The sequence below is a fragment of the Hypanus sabinus genome, chromosome 4 (genome assembly GCF_030144855.1).
Source record: "Hypanus sabinus isolate sHypSab1 chromosome 4, sHypSab1.hap1, whole genome shotgun sequence".
NCBI lineage: Eukaryota > Metazoa > Chordata > Chondrichthyes > Myliobatiformes > Dasyatidae > Hypanus > Hypanus sabinus.
In genome coordinates this window covers 16,132,749-16,152,495 of record NC_082709.1, presented here as the reverse complement: position 1 = coordinate 16,152,495, position 19,747 = coordinate 16,132,749, and the positions used below count along the sequence as shown (strand labels likewise).

General features: G+C 41.9%; 2 long non-coding RNA genes across 3 annotated transcripts in view; one reads left to right on the top strand and one right to left on the bottom strand.

Annotated features, from left to right (window-relative positions):
• Nucleotides 1-2,421: 2,421 nt before the first annotated feature.
• Nucleotides 2,422-19,747, top strand: part of LOC132392519 (uncharacterized) — a 31,845-nt gene continuing 14,519 nt past the window's right edge. The window contains exon 1 of one of the 2 annotated variants that reach the window (XR_009511570.1): nucleotides 2,422-10,572. This is a non-coding gene — a long non-coding RNA (uncharacterized LOC132392519). Of the gene's footprint in view, nucleotides 10,573-14,286; nucleotides 14,653-19,747 lie in introns of those variants that run through there. The other variant, XR_009511571.1, reaches the window with a different exon arrangement.
• On the bottom strand, nucleotides 10,592-16,946 carry LOC132392517 (uncharacterized). The gene is made up of 2 exons (XR_009511568.1): nucleotides 15,304-16,946; nucleotides 10,592-12,747 (listed from the first exon to the last, which is right to left on the bottom strand). It is a non-coding gene; the product is annotated as an uncharacterized LOC132392517 (long non-coding RNA).

The following is a 19,747-nucleotide window of genomic DNA, read 5'->3' as shown; positions in this document are numbered from 1 at the left end:
GTGCTGATCTCCCCACCATGTGAAGCTGAGGGGTGTTGCACTATAATGGGCCCATGACCCAGTTTGAAAGAGCCGGACAATTTCCTTAAAGTCCTGGAATAGTTACCCCTTAATCGACATTACAATGGCCATCATCACATTGGTACCAATGAACCTCAGTGTCATTATGTTGCAACTGTAACCACATCTCAAAGATACTGTTGTACAACATATTCCTCTCAAATTATTTTTTGAGAGATTACAAATTATTTGGAATCCTGGAAAAAGTGCATACTTTCCTCATTACAGCAATAACCAAACACAAAAGAGATTAATTATTTAAAATTATCCAACATTCGGAAAAATAAACGTTCCACCTAAGGACAAACTTTTTCTTTTTCCTCCTCCTCCACATTTCCCATTTTTTGCTTGCAGAAGCACCACACTTGGAGAACGCTGGCAGGGACGATGGCAGGGCAGCAATGGCTGGAATTTCTGGAAGCAATTCAGAAGGCACAGGATATATACATCCTGAAGAGGAAGAATTACTCTAAGGACAGGAAGATAGAACCATGGCTAACAAGAGAAGTCAAAGCCAACATAAAATCCAAAGAGAGGCATATAACAGAGCAAAATTTAGTGGGAAGCTAGAGGACTGGGAAGCTTTAAAAAACCAAGTCATTAGGAAGGAAAAGATGGAAGCTAGCCAATAATGTTAAAGAGGATACCGAAAGTTTCTGCAGATACATGAAGTGTAAAAGAGAGGCAAGACTGGATATCAGACAGCTAGAAAACAATGCTGGGGAGGCAGTAATCAGGGACAAGGAAATGACAGATAAACTGAATAAGTATTTAGCATCAGTCTTCATTGTGGAAGACACTAGCAGAATGCTAAAAGTTTGAGAGTGTCAGGGATCAGAAGTGTGTGAAGTTGCCATTACTAGGGAGAAGGTACTTGGGAAACTGAAAGGTCTGAAGGTAGATAAGTCACCTGGGCCAGATGGTGCAACCCCAGAGTTCTGAAAGAGGTGGCTGAAGTGATTGTGGAGACCTTAGCAACAGTCTTTCAACCATCGCTAGATTCTGGAATGTTTCCTGAAGACTGGAAAATTGTAAATGTTACTCCTAATTATAGGCCAGTTAATCTGACCTCAGTGGTTGGGAAGGTTGGAGTAAATTATTAAGGATGATGTCTCAGGGTACTTGGAGGCACATGATAAAATAGGCCATAGTCAGCATGGTTTCCTTCAGGGAAAATCTTGCCTGAAAGATCTGCTGGAATTCTTTGAAGATATATCAAGCAGGCTAGATAAAAGGAGAATTGGTGGATGTTGCATACCTGGATTTTCAGAGGGTCTTTAACAAGGTGCTAACAAGTTAAGAGCTCGTGGTATTACAGGAAAGATACAGGCACAGATAAAGCAGTGGCTGATTGACAGGAGGCAAAGTGTGGGAATAAAGGGAGCCTTTGTTAAACAGGCGTCTGTGTGGGGGCCACTTATTTTTACATTATAAGTCAATGACTTGGATGATGGAATAGATGGCTTTGTTGTGAAGATAGGTGGAATGGCAAGTAGTTTCGAGGAAGTAGAGGGGCAACAGGAAGAATTAGACAGATTAAGAGAATGGTAAAAGAAATGGCAGGTGAGATATCTGGAGCCTCGGACACTCCTTCTCTGTCACCTGACCCACGCCTCTCCTGTGGCACTCCACCCTCACCATTCCCAACATCCTTTGCTCCTGCCAGATTTACAAACTCGCTCTCCACTCCACTTTGTGCAAAAGTCTTAGGAACCCTATCTCCCTCTCTCTACAGATATATAGGTCTTAGAATTTTGCACAGTACTGTACAAAACAAGTTGAAGGTGAGATGAAGTTGTATTGATAAAGTTTTTGAGAATGCCTTGTGCGTAATCTACAGCAGAATACCCAGAGCAGAAAAGTGATTGCTGCTGCCCATGAGGCCACGTTCGTGACCACTGCCAATGCAGTGAATAGCACCCCTATAAAAACAACAAACTTCATGCATCAAAACATCACACAGTACCTTTGATACTACACAGATTAACAATATAATCTTCTATCTTCTTTTTGATAAAAGATGCCACCTAAAGGCAATAGTAATTAGTTTTTATCCCATAACATTAGCAGTGCTGCTTTTGTCCAAGACAAAGGATGGTGTCTTCTTCTGCTGTAGTTCCTTGTTATGTTTTGTAATTTCAAAACATTAAATTAATTGAAAGGAAGACATAGAAGTCTGAAATGTGAGTTAAACTTTGTTACTTTAAGTGAGGCACACACATATTACTTGGTAGCACATTTACAATTCACGCATTTATACATATAACCCATAATGAATTATTTAAAGGAAAAAGAATGCTTAATCTATATATATATACATAGACACACACACACACACACACACACACACACACACGCAACATTAGTCAAATCATTCTGAAATATTAAATACACAAAATTCCTAATTTCCGTTGTGGGGAAGCTGGTGGAGGACTTCGATTGCTATTTGATGTTGCTTCCTTGTTATTATTTTAAAGATACAAATTGCTGCAGACTGATCATTGGAGTTGGGATTCACTGCTGCCCTGAGATTCTTGGAGCTCTGGTGCAGGAGTGCTGCAGCGATGCTGGCTGTCTAGATTTTGTGATCTGCCCTTGGCTGTCTGCAAGCTGGGATGATGGGAAACTGCTGCCTCCTGCTGCGACTTTTTTTTTCCCGCTTTTTCACTTTTTTTCCATCGCGCTTTATCTTCCGCTGCTCTATAGAGGAGCTGTCACTGCTACTCAGTGGCAACTCCTATGAATTTGGCCATTGGTCATCTTTGAGGTGCTGACCATCTCTTCCCCCTACTTCTGGGTCACTTTCAATCCGCTTTGTGACCTCTGGCCTAGAGTGCATGGGATTTGTGGGAGGGAAGTATTATACCCATTCTTGCTGTTTTGTTCTGTGTTTTTACCTCTGCAGCCTGCCACCGCTCGTGTTGGGTGAGAAACCTTGTTGCCTCGGTAACCCATCTGATTGTTGCACTCTGCTCTGTGTTTTTTTATCTCATTGCCTCTGTTTTGGTTGTTTCAGTGACCAATGCAAAACGCCTTCAGCAACCCTGTAGGTGGAGCATCGTGACAACGCGCCCATCTCTATTTTGTGCAAAACAGAGTAATCACTCTCCCCTCCAAACATTTGGCTTCTGGCAGTGCCATGTCCTTCGGCAATCTGACAGAAAGAAACATTTTCTAAGTATAAAATAGGGAAGAGAGTAATCATGGAGATAGTGGGATTCACCGGAGACCAAACTTGCAATCTGTCGCTAGAGCCAGAGGATGTAGGGGTCACGGTGTGTGCTGGTAACGACTGAACCCAGGTGCGAAGGAATGTCAGACTCCCACATAGTGACAGAAACAAGATTTTATTCATAGGAAGACCAACAGAACATCAGTGGCACGATCAAGCGATACTCCTAGATGAAGCATTCACATCAAAAAGGACCCCGTGACAAGCGGTAGTCAGGAGTCCGCTCTAAATAATTATAAAATGCGGAAAACCCATGCCAGTCACAATAAACTCAACAAGATTAAGGAGAAAACACTAGGGCCTAATGATTCTAGTTAAGACATCAATTAATAAATACAGGTACTTGAGAAACCTGGAAGCCCAGCATTCTACGTGTCGCCACAGAGGCCTGCAGGAGTCATGACAGTAGATGAGGTTTTCAATGGATGCTTCTCATCTGTATTCACAATGGAAGAAGTCAGTGCAATTGGCAAATTCAGGGAGAGGGGCGGTGGCATTCTAGAACGAGTTACTATTGGAGAAGAGATGGTATTAAAATTGGATAAGTTCCCAGGGTCCCAGGAAACTTGCTATGAGAGGCAAGCAAGGAGATTTCTGGGGCTCTGACAGAAATTTTTCAAACCTACTCTGACTGCAGAAGAGGTAGTAAGACTAGAGAACAGAGGCCATAATATCTTTAGTTAAGAAAGGCAGATGGGTAGTTCCAGGTGATGGGGAAATTATTGAAAAACTAGACTAGTATCAGACGGGCAGGAGGAGACAGATGAAACAGCAATGGTGAGTGTTAAGAAGGTGGCTAAATGTGTTGATGATGATAATGTATTCTCTGTAGAATGTATGGACTTCAATAATGAATTTAGCAAGATCCCATGTGGGAGACTGAACCAATAAATAAAAGCTTATAGTATGCAGGGCAACTATAAGGGTAATGAAAAGTAGAGGGTGTTGGTGAAGGGCTGCTTTTGTGAAAGAAGGCCTGCCATTACTAATATACCAAAGATAATAAAACTGTACATCTTGCGGTTTGTTATATACAGTAATTAATTACCCAGATCTGAATGTAGGAAATAAGTAAGTTTCAGATGCCATGAAAACTCCTTGAATTTCAAAGCCTTTAACTGCAGAATGTCTTTGACTAGTTACCCACGAGGTGTAACCATCTTTTTGCTCTTCCCACTGATGTGTAGGGAAGTCAGCAATGACTATAACTTGCTACTTAGTGCCAAAAGACCAAGGGCATGCAATGGAGAATAAATCCAAAGATCTGAGGCCACAGAGGGGAAGAAGAATGGAAACTGGAGCCATCATGGAATCACTGGACTGAATGGTTTCTTTTGGTGGCAATAAGAAAGAAAATTCAAGATTTTTTATTGTCATTCTTTAGTAGATGGGTGTAAAGGAAAAGGAAATTACTGTTATTCAGGATCCAATGCAGCGTAAAAAACAATTAAAAAAACTGTAAGTATAAATATGAAAGCAGTCCTATAAAACACAATGTACAACTGCAGCACACATAGGCTGATTGTATGTACATGAAGTGATGCTGCATGATGTGTACATAATGATGGCCAAGTGGGTTAACGGTGAAAGTGGAAGTGTTGATCAGCCTGATGGCTTGGGGAAGTAACTGTTTTTCAGTCCAGTGGTCCTGGCGTGGATCCTCCCTATGGGAGAGGGCCAAACAATCTATAAGCAGGGTGAGGGTGATCGTTCATGTTGTTGCTGGCCTTTTTTTGGCACCTTTCTGAATATACATCTTTGCTTGCAGATAAGTTAGGCAGTTTTAACTACCCATTGTAGAGCCTGCCAGCCCACCACAGTGCAGTTTCTGTATCACACATTGACGCAGTATGCTCTCCACTGTATCTAGAGTCACAAGTATTGACGTACATTGCCCAGCTCTCGTCTGCCTCCTCAGAAAGTAAAGGCATTGGTGAGCTTTCTTGACTGTGGAGGATGATGAGAAGTGTTTTAAGGTAATGAGGGGCATTGATCGCGTTAAGTAGGTGGCTAAATTTGTCAATGATGTGACTATCAGAGGCTTTTTCCCAGGGCTGAAATGGCTAACGTGAGAGAGCACAGTTTTAAGCTGCTTGGAAGCAGGTACAGAGGAGACGTCAGGGTTACGTTTTTTTACGCAGAGAGTGATGAGCACGTGGAATGGGCTGCCAGCGACGGTGGTGGAAGTGGATACGACAGGGTCTTTTAAGAGACTCCTGGATAGGTACATGGTCGGCACAGCATTGTGGGCCGAAGGGCCTGTATTGTGCTGTAGGTTCTCTATGTTTCTATGTCTTCTGGCACCATGACAGGCAGTGCGAGATATACAATCCTAGGATTTTGAAACAGCTCACAGTTTCAACTGCTGTGGATGTGAAGTGGAGTTGGAGTGGTGCAGGTTTTTAACCATTCTCGTTGGTCTTTTAGGAAGAGGTTATTTATCCTCAAGCTCTTCCACCTCCTCTCTGTAAGCCTTCTCAGTATTGTTGGTGATGAACCCACCACTGTTGTGTCATCGGCAAACTTGACAATGTGGCTGGGGCGAGAGGAAGAGAAGGGGGAGAAGGAAGGAGAGTTGGTAAGCAGATGGATTGTGAGTTTTTAAAATAAAGCATCACTGAATTTCAATACAGTTGGATTTACTTTGAGGGGAATTTCAATGATCAAGGCAACATGAGGATATAAACAAAGTAAAACAGTTATAGATCAGTTAAATATAAAAATAAAATAAAATATAACAGTGTTTGCACTTGTTGCTGAAAAAAACATTCTGGAACTGAAAGAAAATTATAGCACTTCTTTTGGATATTTAAAATGCAAAATAGTGCCTATGAGTTTGCATTCAAAGGAAGGGATGCCAGCCAGCATACTGGAGGAATTCATAGCATTTGTTATAAAAGGGAGATGTGTACAATACCAGAATTTGTTACCCATAATCACAATAGCCATGGGTGAAAGTAACCTAAATTTCTCACATGCACAGTAATTTCACTACTGTATAGTAAGGTTCATTCCGTTCTGACACTAAATGACTGTCAGCACATTCTCACTGCTACCATCAGGGGGAGGAGGGACAAAAGATTGAAAACCCATACAAAACAATTTAAGAACACCCTCTTTCCCTCTGCCATCTGATTTCCCAATGGACATTAAGCCCATGAACACTACCCCACTACCTCACTACTCTTTATTCCTCTCTTATTGCACTACTTATTTAATTTAACCTTAAAAACATATATATATAGTGTTTACTGTTTTTTATTACTATGTATTACATTGTACCGCTGATGCATAACAACACATTTCACAACATACGCCAGTGATATTGAATCTGATTCTGACAAGTTTCTGCCTCAGGAAATTTCAAGCTCAGATCAGAAATGGAACAGAAAAAAAAAGGTAAAAAATAAAAACACAAAATGCTGGCAGAACTCAGCAGGCCAGACAGCATCTATGGGAGGAGGTAGTGACGACGTTTCAGGCCGTAACCCTTCATCAGGAGGAGCTCATTTGGAGAAATTAAAATGCCTCGCATTCCGGTAAACTACTTCAGTCAGAGATCATCACAGACGGCCAACTTCATTTTCAGAACAAAGATGGACAAGGAACATCTGTGACAGACGACTTGCTAACAAAGGCTGTCCCACTAGTGAAGATAGCCTCTTAGATCCTTGCGTGAGAAAACACTAAAGTTTGTCACAGCTTTTAACAAATGATTTCTGTACTCAGTTCTATAGACCAGGAGTGGCCACCAACCAACATAATCATGATTTCATTGTTATTCTATTCAACAATTATCCTGAACTTATTGGCATAAGTGTTGGCGCGTGGCCTAGTGGGCAAGGCATCAGACTAGTAACCTGAAGGTCACTGGTTCGAGCCTCAGCTGAGGCATCGTGTTTGTGTCCTTGAGCAAGGCACTTAACAACACATTGCTCTGCGACGTCACCGGTGCCAAGCTGCATGGGTCCTAGTGCCCTTCCCTTGGACAACATCGGTGGTATAGAGAGGGGAAGGCCTGCAGCTTGGGCAACTGCCGGTCTCCCATACAACCCTGCCCAGGCCTGCGCCCTGGAAACTCCAGGCGCAGATCCATGGTCTCTCGAGACCGATGGATGCCACCAACCAATTGGCATAAATGACTGAGTTTTAAAATTCTGTTTCTAATCACCCCATGGCCCTGCTCCCTTCCTAATTTCTGCATTCTTTTCTAGTCCAGGACTGGGGAGTCCTCTGCAGTTCTTTCATCCTGGCCTTTTTATCATTTGGTGACGAGGAAGCAAATCATTTACTTCACCTGCTCAATCTTTTCACCTTGCTCTCCCTATTTAAACTGCCCCTTAAACTTCAATCAAGGTTATTTTTTTCTACTATTTTCTAAAGCGGTTCACTGTCAAATGTTGTTTGTGGTGCTCTTATGAAGCACCTGGGAAACTTGACCCTGCTCAAGTACTTAATGGCAAGTGTTATGAAGTTTCTTGTAAAGTGTAACTGCAGAAAAGAATGATATAAGATGCTGATCCTGTACCAAAGGTGTGTTGGAAGATTGATGTGTGGCTGCACAACATCGAGCGGATTGTTGTCTTGAGACAGGCTGGAGTATTTAAATCACCGTGGTTTCCAGAGTCCGGACACTAGGTGGCTCTGGCACAACAGATTTGATTCAGGCAAGTTCAATTTCCAGCCCTTGCTACCTGCTTTGCACCGTAATATTTCACCACCTCAAACAAGTAATTTTAAATGGTAGATTAAGTGCACGCACACTGAAGCTCATGTCTCTGCTCACTACCCAGGGACGAAGATCAAAACTGTCTGTGGAAGCTTGCTGGCAAACATGAATCAGAATCAGGTTTGATACTACTGACATATGTCGTGAAGCGTGTTAAATGCGGCAGTGGAACAATGCAAACATAATAATAGAAAAGAAAAATGTGGATTACAGCAAGTATATATAAATAGCTAAATTAATAAATAGTGCAAAAATAGACATTTTTAAAAAGCAGTGACGTAGCGTTCAGGGGTTCAAAGTCCATTCAGAAATCGGATGACAGAGGGGAAGAAGCTGTTCCTGAATCACTGAGGGTGTGCCCTCAGGCTCCTGTACTTCCTCCCTGGTGGTAGCAATGAGAAGAAGGCATGTCCTGGGTGATGGGGGTCCTTAATGATGGACGTCACTTTTTTGAGACATTGCTCCTTGAAGATGTCCTGGATACTACAGAGGCTTTGGCCCACGATAGAGTTGTTTACAATTCTCTGCAGCTTATTTTGCTCCTATGCAGTGACTCCTTCCCCCTCCCACATCCAGCTGGTGATGCAGCCAGATAGAAAGTTCTCCATGGTATATCTGTAGAAATTCTCAAGTGTTTTAGGTGATATACCAAATTTTCTCAGATTCTTAATGAAATATATAGCTGCTGACATGCCTTCTTTGTACAAACGTAGCTGCATCGATATGAGAAATACGACAGTAAGCCATTTAGATCCCAATAAATTCAATAACACTAGTCAACAAAGATTTTTTGCTTCCTGAGTACTTTTGGTTGTATCTTGCTGAATTTGGGCTGCTGGTCATGAAAATCACCATGACATTTCCTTATCATGCACAATTTGTTTGAAATTGAAATATGTTTGTTATTTTAATTCATAATTCAAGTCAATTAAAATGTTGCTCACAACGTCAGCTGAAAAGTTTTCTATCTTGGCATGCCTGTGTACATTTAGCCAGGACAGGTTTCTGAAAGGTTGCTACTAGAATGTAGCTTGGATACACTACATACTGGTGTTTTGTTTGTGAATGGGACAGCCATGCTAAAGAATTTCATTACATTAAAAAGGATTGGACACTTCATAAGCATTTGGTTCCTGGGCAGAAAAGTGTGGCACATAAGCCAGTTGCAGACCCAACAAGGATATTTTTGTCTCCTCTTCATTTAAAACTGGGGTTTATGAAAAATTTTGTGAAAGTGATGAACAAGGAAGAAGGATTTCGACTTTTGAGACAGACATTTCCCAGAATAACTAATGCCAAGATTAAGGAAGGCATTTTTGTTGGTCCTCAAATCAAACAGGTCATCAATGACAGGCAATTCGAAGAACTTCAACGGAACTAGAGAAAATCACATGGAAGGCATTCAAAGATGTTCAAATTTTTCTTGTGTTACGAATGTGAAGCAACTCTGAGGGGTCGAAGGGTACAAAGTTGCCCCCTCCTTTTTGAGAATCACAAGATTGCTATTAATTCAGGTCTGGGACCCAGGAAACGAGAGAGAGACTCGCAGAATCCACAAGGTTTGGAATGTGTCCTGGCCTCAGCAGAACGGATCCACTGATAACAGCCATGGTCTCTTGGAGACGGAATTGTCTATTGAGTACTGTACTATTCATTGAAACCCCTCAGGGGACAACCAGAGTGGTCTGGTTGAGGGATTGCATCATCCCAACCTGATTGACATCTGAGACCCCATGAGTAAGGATAAAAGAGGGTCTGGGGAACAACTCCTTTAGACGCACCAGAAGAAACGCTGGAAATCCAGTGACAGCGTTTTATAGCAAAAGCCGGTGGGGCTTGTGTGCATCTTCCCTTGCCTGGGTTGGCGGGCTCACCACGGAAGAATGGTATAGCTAAAGGAGAGGCCACAAGTGAACGGCCACACCAACGAGACTCCGACGGATCGAAATCATAAAAGGAAAATCGGCAAGTTTTTCTCCAAATCTCTCTCTCTCTCTCTCTCTCTCTCTCTCTCTCTCTCCAACCATTGCAAACCCAGTGGTCCCCAAAGGCTGCAGCCTGCATGAACTGAGTGAACTTTATATTTCCATCGGACAATACTTTATCCTCTAGACAACAATAGAGCTTATTTCTTATTGATCATTATTATACCCGCACTTTTAGATTTAGTATTGACAACGTATATTATCTGTATATTTGCATTGATATTATTTTTGTGTCTTTTTACTAATAAATACTGTTAAAAATAGTATCATCAGACTTCAATGGACCTCTCCATCTTTGCTGGTAAGTGACCCAGTTACAGGGTTTGTAACACAGAGCACCAGACTACATGCAGTTGGTGGACAACAAGCTTCGAGCACACAAAACCATGAAGTGCAACATGTCACTGAAGATTAATTTTCTGCATTCCTTTTTAGACTTCTTCCCTGCAAATCTTGGTGCTGTCAGTGACGAGCATGCTGAAAAGTTTCACCAGGAGATTGTCGTCATGGGGAAACAGTATCAGGGCAATTGGAATCCATCAATGCTGGCAGATAATCAGCATCAGGTTTAGTATCACTCTGGTATATATCGTGAAATTTATTAACTTTACAGCAGCAGTACAAATGAAAGCCATTAACAAAACATTTTTAGCTTAGTTGAACTATAGCAAAGCATCAGCAATGTTATGCAATTAAACATATTATATTCAATAGAAGTTAAATTCTTGTCTCTCCAGATTCCTGCATGATACAAGTAGTCTGAAATTATATTTGTGTTCAGCTTCAAGCAGTCTATAGTGAATAAAATTTCTGAGGAAGCAACACTTTTGTAAAAACTGTTGCCCAGTATATCTAATGATTAATGCTTCCTGAACTATTACGTTTCCTGTAATAAATAGTTTTTGTCTACATTCTTTTGAAAATTTCCAACTATTTTCTTTTGAATCCTCTTTAAGGGCTGCAGTATGTTCCCACATGATTCCTCATGAGAAGATCCTGGTGTTAATTGACTCATTCATCTTCAGCCCAACTGACAACAGCAAGATTGCTTTCCCCCCATCTCTCACTGCCATGTTCCTGTGCTCTCTAGATGTAGTCCCGGGGCTGTTATCATCCCATTCAACTGAAGAAACAATTCCACTTGTTCCTTATGAGGCAAATGTCTCAGGCAAGTGATGCTTCAAGCTCCCATTATCTCTGACATGTCCACAAACTGCCTCATCACTACTTTACTTAAGAGACCCTGCCCTCTATTTTCCTCACTCTTCATCAATGTCCTGCTTATCCAGGGGTTCCCAACCTTCTTTATGCCATGGACCCCGATGATTAACTGAGGGGCCCGTGGACCCCAGGTTGGAAACCTCTGTAACACATCAAGCAGTAACAGTCAGTTTGTTTTCTCAGTGTCGCTGCAAGTACAGGAACATTAACTACAACTGTCAGCAAACTATCCATTATGCAAATCAGAAATAATGCTTCCAAATACAACATATCAAGAGTCACACTTTGTGATTACAGCTGTTGTTTAAAGATATGGTGAACCCACAAGCAACCTCCAGATGAGCAATTATAATAACCCGCATTTCTACGAGAGTTTCAAAATGATTAATTTCCACAGGTCATCAAACTAAACACCAAACCACAGACAGACATATAAAGTCAAAAAAGGTTTAAAGGGAGCCTCTTAGAGATAGATTTATCAAGGGAATTTTAAGGTTCTGATGTGATGTTCATTAATATTGTCCATTATTATAAGACCATAAGACATAGGAGCAGAATTAGGCCATTCGACCCATCAAGTCTGCTCCGCCATTCCATTGTGGCTGATATATTATCCCCCTCAACCGCGTTCTCTTGCTTTCTCCCTGTAACCTTTGATACCCTGACTAATCAAGTGCCTATCAAACTCAATGCCTTGGCCTCTTCAGCTATCTGTAGCAATGAATTCCACAGATTCACCAACTTCTGCTTAAAGGAATTCCTCCTCATCTCTGTTCTAAATGAGTGTCCCTCTTTTCTGAGGCTTTGCCCTCTGGTCCGAGACTCACCCCTTACGGAAAATATCCTCTCCATGTCCACAATCTAGGCCTTTCAATGAAATATCCCCTCGTGGGCTTAGAGCTATCAAATGCTCCTCTGCTTCTGATACCTTTTCCTAATGGCAGCAGAAGAGAGCTTGACCTGGGTTGTGGGGTCCCTGATGATGGATGCTCCTTCGCTCCTCTGTGTTGATGTGCTCAATAGTGGAGAGGGCTTTACCTGTGATGGACTGGGCTGTATCCATTACACTTTGTAGGATTTACCATTCAAGGGTATTGGTGTATCCATACCAGGCTGTGATGCAACCAGTCAATATACTCTCCACGACACATAAATAGGAGTTTTTCAAAATTTTGGAAGTCATGCGGCATCTTTGCAAACTTCTAAAGAAGCAGATGCTCTGCCGTGCTTTCTTTGTAATTGCACTTACATGCTGGGCCCCTGAAATGATAACACAGAGGAACTTAGAGTTGCTGACCCTTTCCACATCTGATCCCCTAATGAGGACTGGCTTGCAGACCTCTGATTTCCTCCTCCTGACGTCAATAACCAGCCCCTTACTCTTGCTGACGTTGAGTATGAGGTTGTTGCTGAGCCAGTGTCAAATAGGAAAGCTGATACTCTGATACCATCTGCTGTGATGCACTTCAAGTGTAAGCTTCTGGTCTTCCACCTTTATACATGTGTCAAGGTGGCTCGGTCTGCAAAATAAATACGTTTTTACATAATGAAATAGGAAAAAATTAACAATTTGTTCAATAAATTGTGTGAACTAGATTTTTTAGAACATTAAGACCAATGTGTACCCTGTCTAACAGGATAGCTTAATAGAAAAATATTCCAAATAGATTAATTGAGAAAAGCTAAACCTACATTCCCTTCATTTAATTTGAGCTGTGTCTAAACACAAGTCAGGATTTTAATAAAAAACATGATAAAATCAGTCAAGACATTTGTTTCTAAAACCTTTTCTATCTGGGTGGCAGAAATCCTGCAATTCTGTTACAATTGGAAATCATATGATTGCTTGAACACCAAGTTTTTATTTTTCCATTCATCAGATGGTCAAACTGGTTTCATCAGAATTGAGTTCATGATAGTACTCTTTAACTAAGTACTGGGTGCCCATGTTCTAAATCAGTAAAAGAATGTTAAGCTGAAAAGCAGACTGCCACAAAAACCAGAATCAGGTGTATAAACAGAATATATGTATGCCAGTGGACATTCATATCCGAAAACTTGCAGCATAACAGTGATTACAGGCAACTACTAATGCTTTATCATGATTTGCAAAAAAAAGGCAAAGTAACTTTTGGAAAGTTACTTTGGTGAAAAAGCTGAAGAGGTTTGGACATAGAAGATTCAGACATATGATAGAGGTACAGTATACAAGATTATGAGGGGTGTCGATAGGGTAACTGCAAGCAGGCTTTTTCCACAGAGGTTGGTGGGACTAGAGCTAGAGATCATGGGTTAAGGGTGAAAGGTGAAATGTTTAAGGGGAACATGAGGGGAAATTTTTCACTCAGAGGGCCGTGAGAGTGTATAATGAGCTGCTTGTGTAAACGATGCATGACAGTGCAATGTTTAAGAAAAGTTTGGATAGGCACTCGGATGAGAGGGGTTTGGAGGGCTATGGTCCCGATGCAGGTCAATGGGAATAGGCAGTTTCAGTGGCTCAGCATGGACTAGATGGGCCAAAAGGCCTGTCTCTGTACTGTACTTTTCTATGACTCTAACAGGACTTATCACCTGAATAACTATGGCAGTTGTCAGACATATTCAAGAATCAGATTACATGTTTCTCAAATCTAATGGATATGAACCAAAAAGCAGAAATGTAAAGTTTGGCAAGAGTTTAAGTAAGCTTCATAGAAAAATATACTCTGAACTACCAACTAATCATATCAACTTCCAAAATCTGCAATGACTGTGCCAAGATCTCTCCAACTGGAAAACAGATTTTTGGCAGATGAGTATTACTTGAGCATGTATATTTTATACAGAAGTGGAAAGGTGGAGTAAGCCTTCAGAAGCACATGTTCTTCACAAGTGCAAGTTAACCTGTAGTACCTGCAATAAAACAAGTGTGACTGGAATGTGCCAAACATCGACGGGTAATCAATCATCTTTATTTGCAGTTATTTGGGAACCATTCACCTTCATGTGTGCCAACTAACAAATATTTGAATAATAATTTAAGTCTCACTTCATTATTTAAAGAAATTACATCTTAATGACTGCCCCACATAACACGAATGAAAACCAAATATATGACAGCCCGAGAGTTCTGTTGGACGGGGTCAAACATGGATGCTGCGTCCTAGCTGATCACATGATTTGCAAGCCAGGGCAGAACAACACGGAGAGCAAGCTGCTGCCCACCTAGCAGGCTCCCTCTCTCCATGTAGCTGGTGAATCCAGAAGGAATGGCGGAGGTCGATACAGTTCGGCTCCAGCAGCATCGCAGGAATTGCCAGTCAGTGTTGAACTCAACGTGGATTTGCAGCTAGTATACAGTAATCTTCTGTAAGTCTCTGATGGCACTGACTACAGATCTTCTTTTCAAGCAACACACAAAATGCCAGAGGAACTCAGCAGGCCAGGTAGCATCCATGGAAAAGAGTAAACAGTCGATGTTTCTGGCTAAGACCCTTCATCAGGACATTTATCAATTTTAATCTTTCTAATTTCTGATTCGCTCTGTAGATGTTGCCTGACCTGATATGATTTGAAGAATTTTCTGCTCTTCCATGTCAACCTTCTCTTTGAAGATTGCTGGGATCTTTGACACTTTTAATATTCATTTATTTCACAAGAATACAGGATCCTGATTTTCACTCAATATTATTTTAACAGCAAATCTCACAAATCCTATCTCTATATTAAGTCTGGACTCATTTAGTGAGCTGCCTCACTGACTTACCCCTAACGCTTACAAAAATTAGACTATGTCAGAAAATTTATAAAGCAATAAGTGAAATAATCGTATTAATCAATTTGAAACATTTGCCTTAGAATTGATTGCTTGAAGTTGTTCACAGGAATATTTAGATATTCAAATGGAAACTTACATGTATTCCGCCAGGCATCAAACTTCGCGCTGCTATATGTTTAAATTAGTTTATATCTGCAATTTAATGCAGCATTCACGAACATTTCATGTTTGTTTGCAGGAGAGCCTTTGATCATTCATTCACTCTCCGATAACTTAATGCAGCCCTCTCGCTAAGCGTGGTTCATTCACTGAAACCCACCTGTAAGATCCAGAATGGTTCTGTGCGCTGCGCCTTTCTTCCTCGGTTTCCTCCGCGCGTCTCCGTTTCCACGCCGCCTGAACGCGATGTTCTCTCTGCAGCCCATCCAGCTTCACTGACCCAGCACACTGGATAACTCGCTTTGCCCAGGCTTGAGGCGTTGCCGTCTACTTCCTCCAGAGATGGTTGCAGTGTTGCAGCAGTCAGCGCCATTCGGCTACGAGTTGATAGCGTTTGGGCAGCATGCCGACACCGTCTCCGACAGCCGGACAAAGTCCAACGGATGCTCCCGAAGTGCGCAGCACTTCCTCGGCTCGGAACGTCACCGTTCCCAGTGAGACCCAACCATCTCGGGGCTCTCCGCACAACACGCCCTCCCTGCATATTTCAATCAAAAAGCCCTCTGTGACGGCATGTTCGCTGCCCCTTTGCCGACTCACAATCGTCCCTCCATTATAAAACTAACCTCCATGCTTCCTTTATATACAATAGGCATGTTAAAACACAACCAAACACTGGATAAATATTCAGCAGCGACTGTGGAGTGAAACGGATTGAATATTTGAACCCCACGACCGTCATAAGATCTGCTTAGTAATTATAACATTTTCTGATTTTATGTTGAAACACCGGCTTTCAGTTTCACATTTACTTGCACCAACTTGGTGATTCCAGTCGCTGTAAGGCGCCCCGAGGCAACGCACAGAGGCTCCTAAGATACCAGCGTAATGTCCACGGGAGGAGATTTTAATAGGATGGCTAAAATACTGTTTAATACACTCAGTGGCCACTTTATTAGGCATCCGTATTAGGGACTCCAACATCTTCAGCTGCTGTAGACCAATCACTTCGAAGTTCAACATGTTTTGCATTCAGAGATGCTCTTCAGCACACCACTGTTGTGATGTGTGGTTATTTGAGTTACTGTCTCCTTCCTGTCTGTGCAGCAATTCTCCTCTGATCTCTCTCATTAACAAGGCGTTTTCACCCATAGAACGGCCACTCGCTGGAATTTTCTACTGTTTTTCACCCCAGTTTCTGTAAACTCCAGAGACGGTTGTGTGTGGAAACGCCAGGAGATCAGCAGTTTCTGAGATACTCAAACCACCCCATCTGGCACCAATAATCATTTCACAGTCAAAGTCACTTGGATCCCATTTCTTCCCCATTCTGATGTTTGGTCTGAACAACAACTGAACTGCTTGACCATGTCTGCATGCTTTTATGCATTGAGATCCTGCCACATAATTGGCTGATTCAATATTTGCATAAATAAGCGGGTGTTTGTACTCTCCAGGTGATGCAAGGCCGTGTGAAGAGCCACTGAGATCGCGTCTGCCATTGACCTAATGTGGCAGTAGGCAAATTGGTGTGGGTCCAGGTCCTTGCTGAGGCAGAATTGATTCTGGCTATGACCAAGCTCTCAAAGCACTTCATCACCTTAGATGTGAGTGCTACTGGACGATTGTCATTAAGGCAGCTCACACTTGCGTACTGGTATAATTGTTGCCCTTTTGAAGTAGGTGAGAACTTCCAACCATCGCAGTTGGTTGGCACAAGTCTGCAGAGTCTTACCAGGTACTGCATTGTCAGGATTCACCCTCCTAAAAGAGAGCCTGAGATTGGCTTTGAGACGGAGATCACAGGTTACCAGCTGCAGCAGGTATCTTCACAATGTTGTTATGTTTCCCCTTTCAAAGTGCTCTACTTATTGACCATTTTGCTAAGAAAAACAGTTATTCCTGAGTATGATTTGATAAAATGTCAGGGGATCAGGGATTGTGAGTGTGCAAGATGACTGGGGAATGGGATGGAGAGAGGTAATTTGCAATTTGCAGTAATTTGCAGAACAAAAATAAGATGATTACCAATTCGCCACCCTCCTAAACCAACACGACCTTCGATGCAGTCTGAAGTTATTATGATAAATACGAATCTTCACAGTGACACAGTTCCTGATGCCATCCTGCAAGTTTCTGGCACCAATATACTGCACCGTGCTTACAATTTACTAATGAAAACTCTTATTTCTTTGGAATTTGGTAGGAAATTGGAGCACCCAAAGGGTCACAGGGAGAATGTACAAACTCCTTACAGAACGTGGCAGGATTCGAACCATAAGCTTCCAAATGCTGGTGCTGTGAAGCATTATGCCAACTCCTATGCTTCTGTGCTACCTCATTGGTCAGATGTAGTACAATAACAATAAGAAGCAATAGATACTGAAAGAATTAGTAAACTTTGAGCATTTATAACAGTTTATAACTTTTTTAACAAACACAGAAGATTACATAGAACAGTACAGCACAGGAAGAGGCCATTCAGCCCTCAATGTTGTGCCAAACTAATTAAACTAATGAATAATGAAGTGATGAAACAACACCTTTTCGATTCTTAGACTATTCAGGAGAGTCACGAAAACTTAGCAGGTGTGCACACAAGGTATTTAGTGTATGAATTCACAGAAGTGTTAGTTTAAACAATAAAGGTACTTGTTGTTAAAGACAGATTTGCTCTTTCTGCCTCACTGATCATTATTACAAGGGCTAATTCTTGTAACAACTTCTTAACCATCCTGTCAACCTGTGTAGCCACTTTCAGGGAGCAATGAACTTGAACCCCAAGATCCCTCATTAACATCGTTAAAGGTCTTGCCCTTAACAGGGTTCTGTCTCTTTACAAGGAGCAACACTTCACATTTGGCCAGGTTAAACTCCATCTGCTATTTCTCTGCCCATATCTGCAACTGCTGTATTCTTTGCCAGGCATCTATGCTATCCACAACACCATCAATCTTTTTTTGTGTCATCTGCAAATTTACTAACCCACCCATCTATATTTTCATTCAGGCCATTTATATACATCACAAAAAGCAGAGTTCCCAGTACAGATCCCTGAAGAACACCACTAATCACAGACCCCCAGCTAGAGTAAATCCCTTCAACCAATGCCCTCTGTCTTCTATAGGCAAGCCAGTTCTGAATCCAAACAGGTAATTCACCATTTATCCAATGCATCTTAGTCTTCTGATTGAGCCTCCCATAAGGGACCTTGTCAAGTGTCTTACTAAAATCCAAGCAGACAATATCCACCTTCATCATTCACCCTTATCACCTCATCAAAAAGCTCAAGTAAGTTAAACAGACACAACTTGCCCCACCAAAGCCATGCTGATTCTATCCAACTTGGCCACGGTTTTCCAAATGCTCACAAATCCTATCCCTAAGAATTCTCCCCAGTAACTTTCCAACTACTGTTGTGAGATGCGACAGTCTATAGTTTCCAGGATTGTCCTTGATTCCCTTCTTGAATAACGAAACAACATTAGCTACTCACCAGTGTTCTGGGATTTTGCCTCTGGTTAGAGAGGACACAGAGGTATTGGTCAAGGCCCCAGCAATCTCTTCTCATGCCTCTCTCAGTCACCTGGGGGTATATCCCCTCAGGCCCTGGGGAATTATCCACCTTAATGCTCTTTGAAAGACTCAAAACTACCTCCTCCCTTACCTGCATATCAATACATTTGGCACTTATCTCCCTATCCTCCACATCGATCAACATAGCTGCACCAGTAGGCTATGTGCTTACTTCCCTGCTATGCACAGCTCCAGTGCCATGTTTAAGTTTGCTGATGACACCATTGTCACTGGCCAAATCAAAGGTAATGATAAATCAACATATATGAGGGAGATGGAAAATCTGGCTGAGTGGTACCACAACAACAGCCTTTCACTTATTGTCAGCAAGACCAAGGAACTACAGGAGGAGGAACCAGAGGTCCATGAGCTAGTCCTCATCAGAGGATAACAGGCAGAGAGGGTCAGCAACTTTCAATTCCTCAGTGTTATCATTTCAGAGGATCTGCCTTGGGTCCAGTGCATCAGTGCTATTACAAAGAAGCACAGCAGTGCCCTACTTTCTTAGAAGTTGTGCAGATTCAGCATGACATCTAAAACTTTGACAAACTTCTATAGCTGTGCGGTGGAGAGTACATTGACTGGTTGCATCATGGCCTGGTATGGAAACACCAATATGCTCAATTGGAAAAGACTACATAAATTAGTGGATCTGGCCTAATCCATAATGGACAAAGCTCTGCCCACCAATGAGCACGTCTACATGGAGTGCTATCACAGGAAAGCAACATCCATAATCAAGGGCCCCCAACATCCAGGCCATGATCTTGTCTCACTGCACCATCAGGATGGAGATACAGGAGCCTCAGAACCTACATACCAGGTTCAGAAACAGTCATTACCCCTCAACCATTGGGCTCTTGAACCAGTGGGGATAACTTCACACAACTCAATACTGAATTGAGCACAACTGATTGACTCATTTCAAGGAATCTTCATCTTAAGTTCTCAATATTTAATGCATATTCATTTATTTATCTTTCTCTTTTTGTATTTGCACAGTTTGTTGTCTTTTACACATTGGTTGT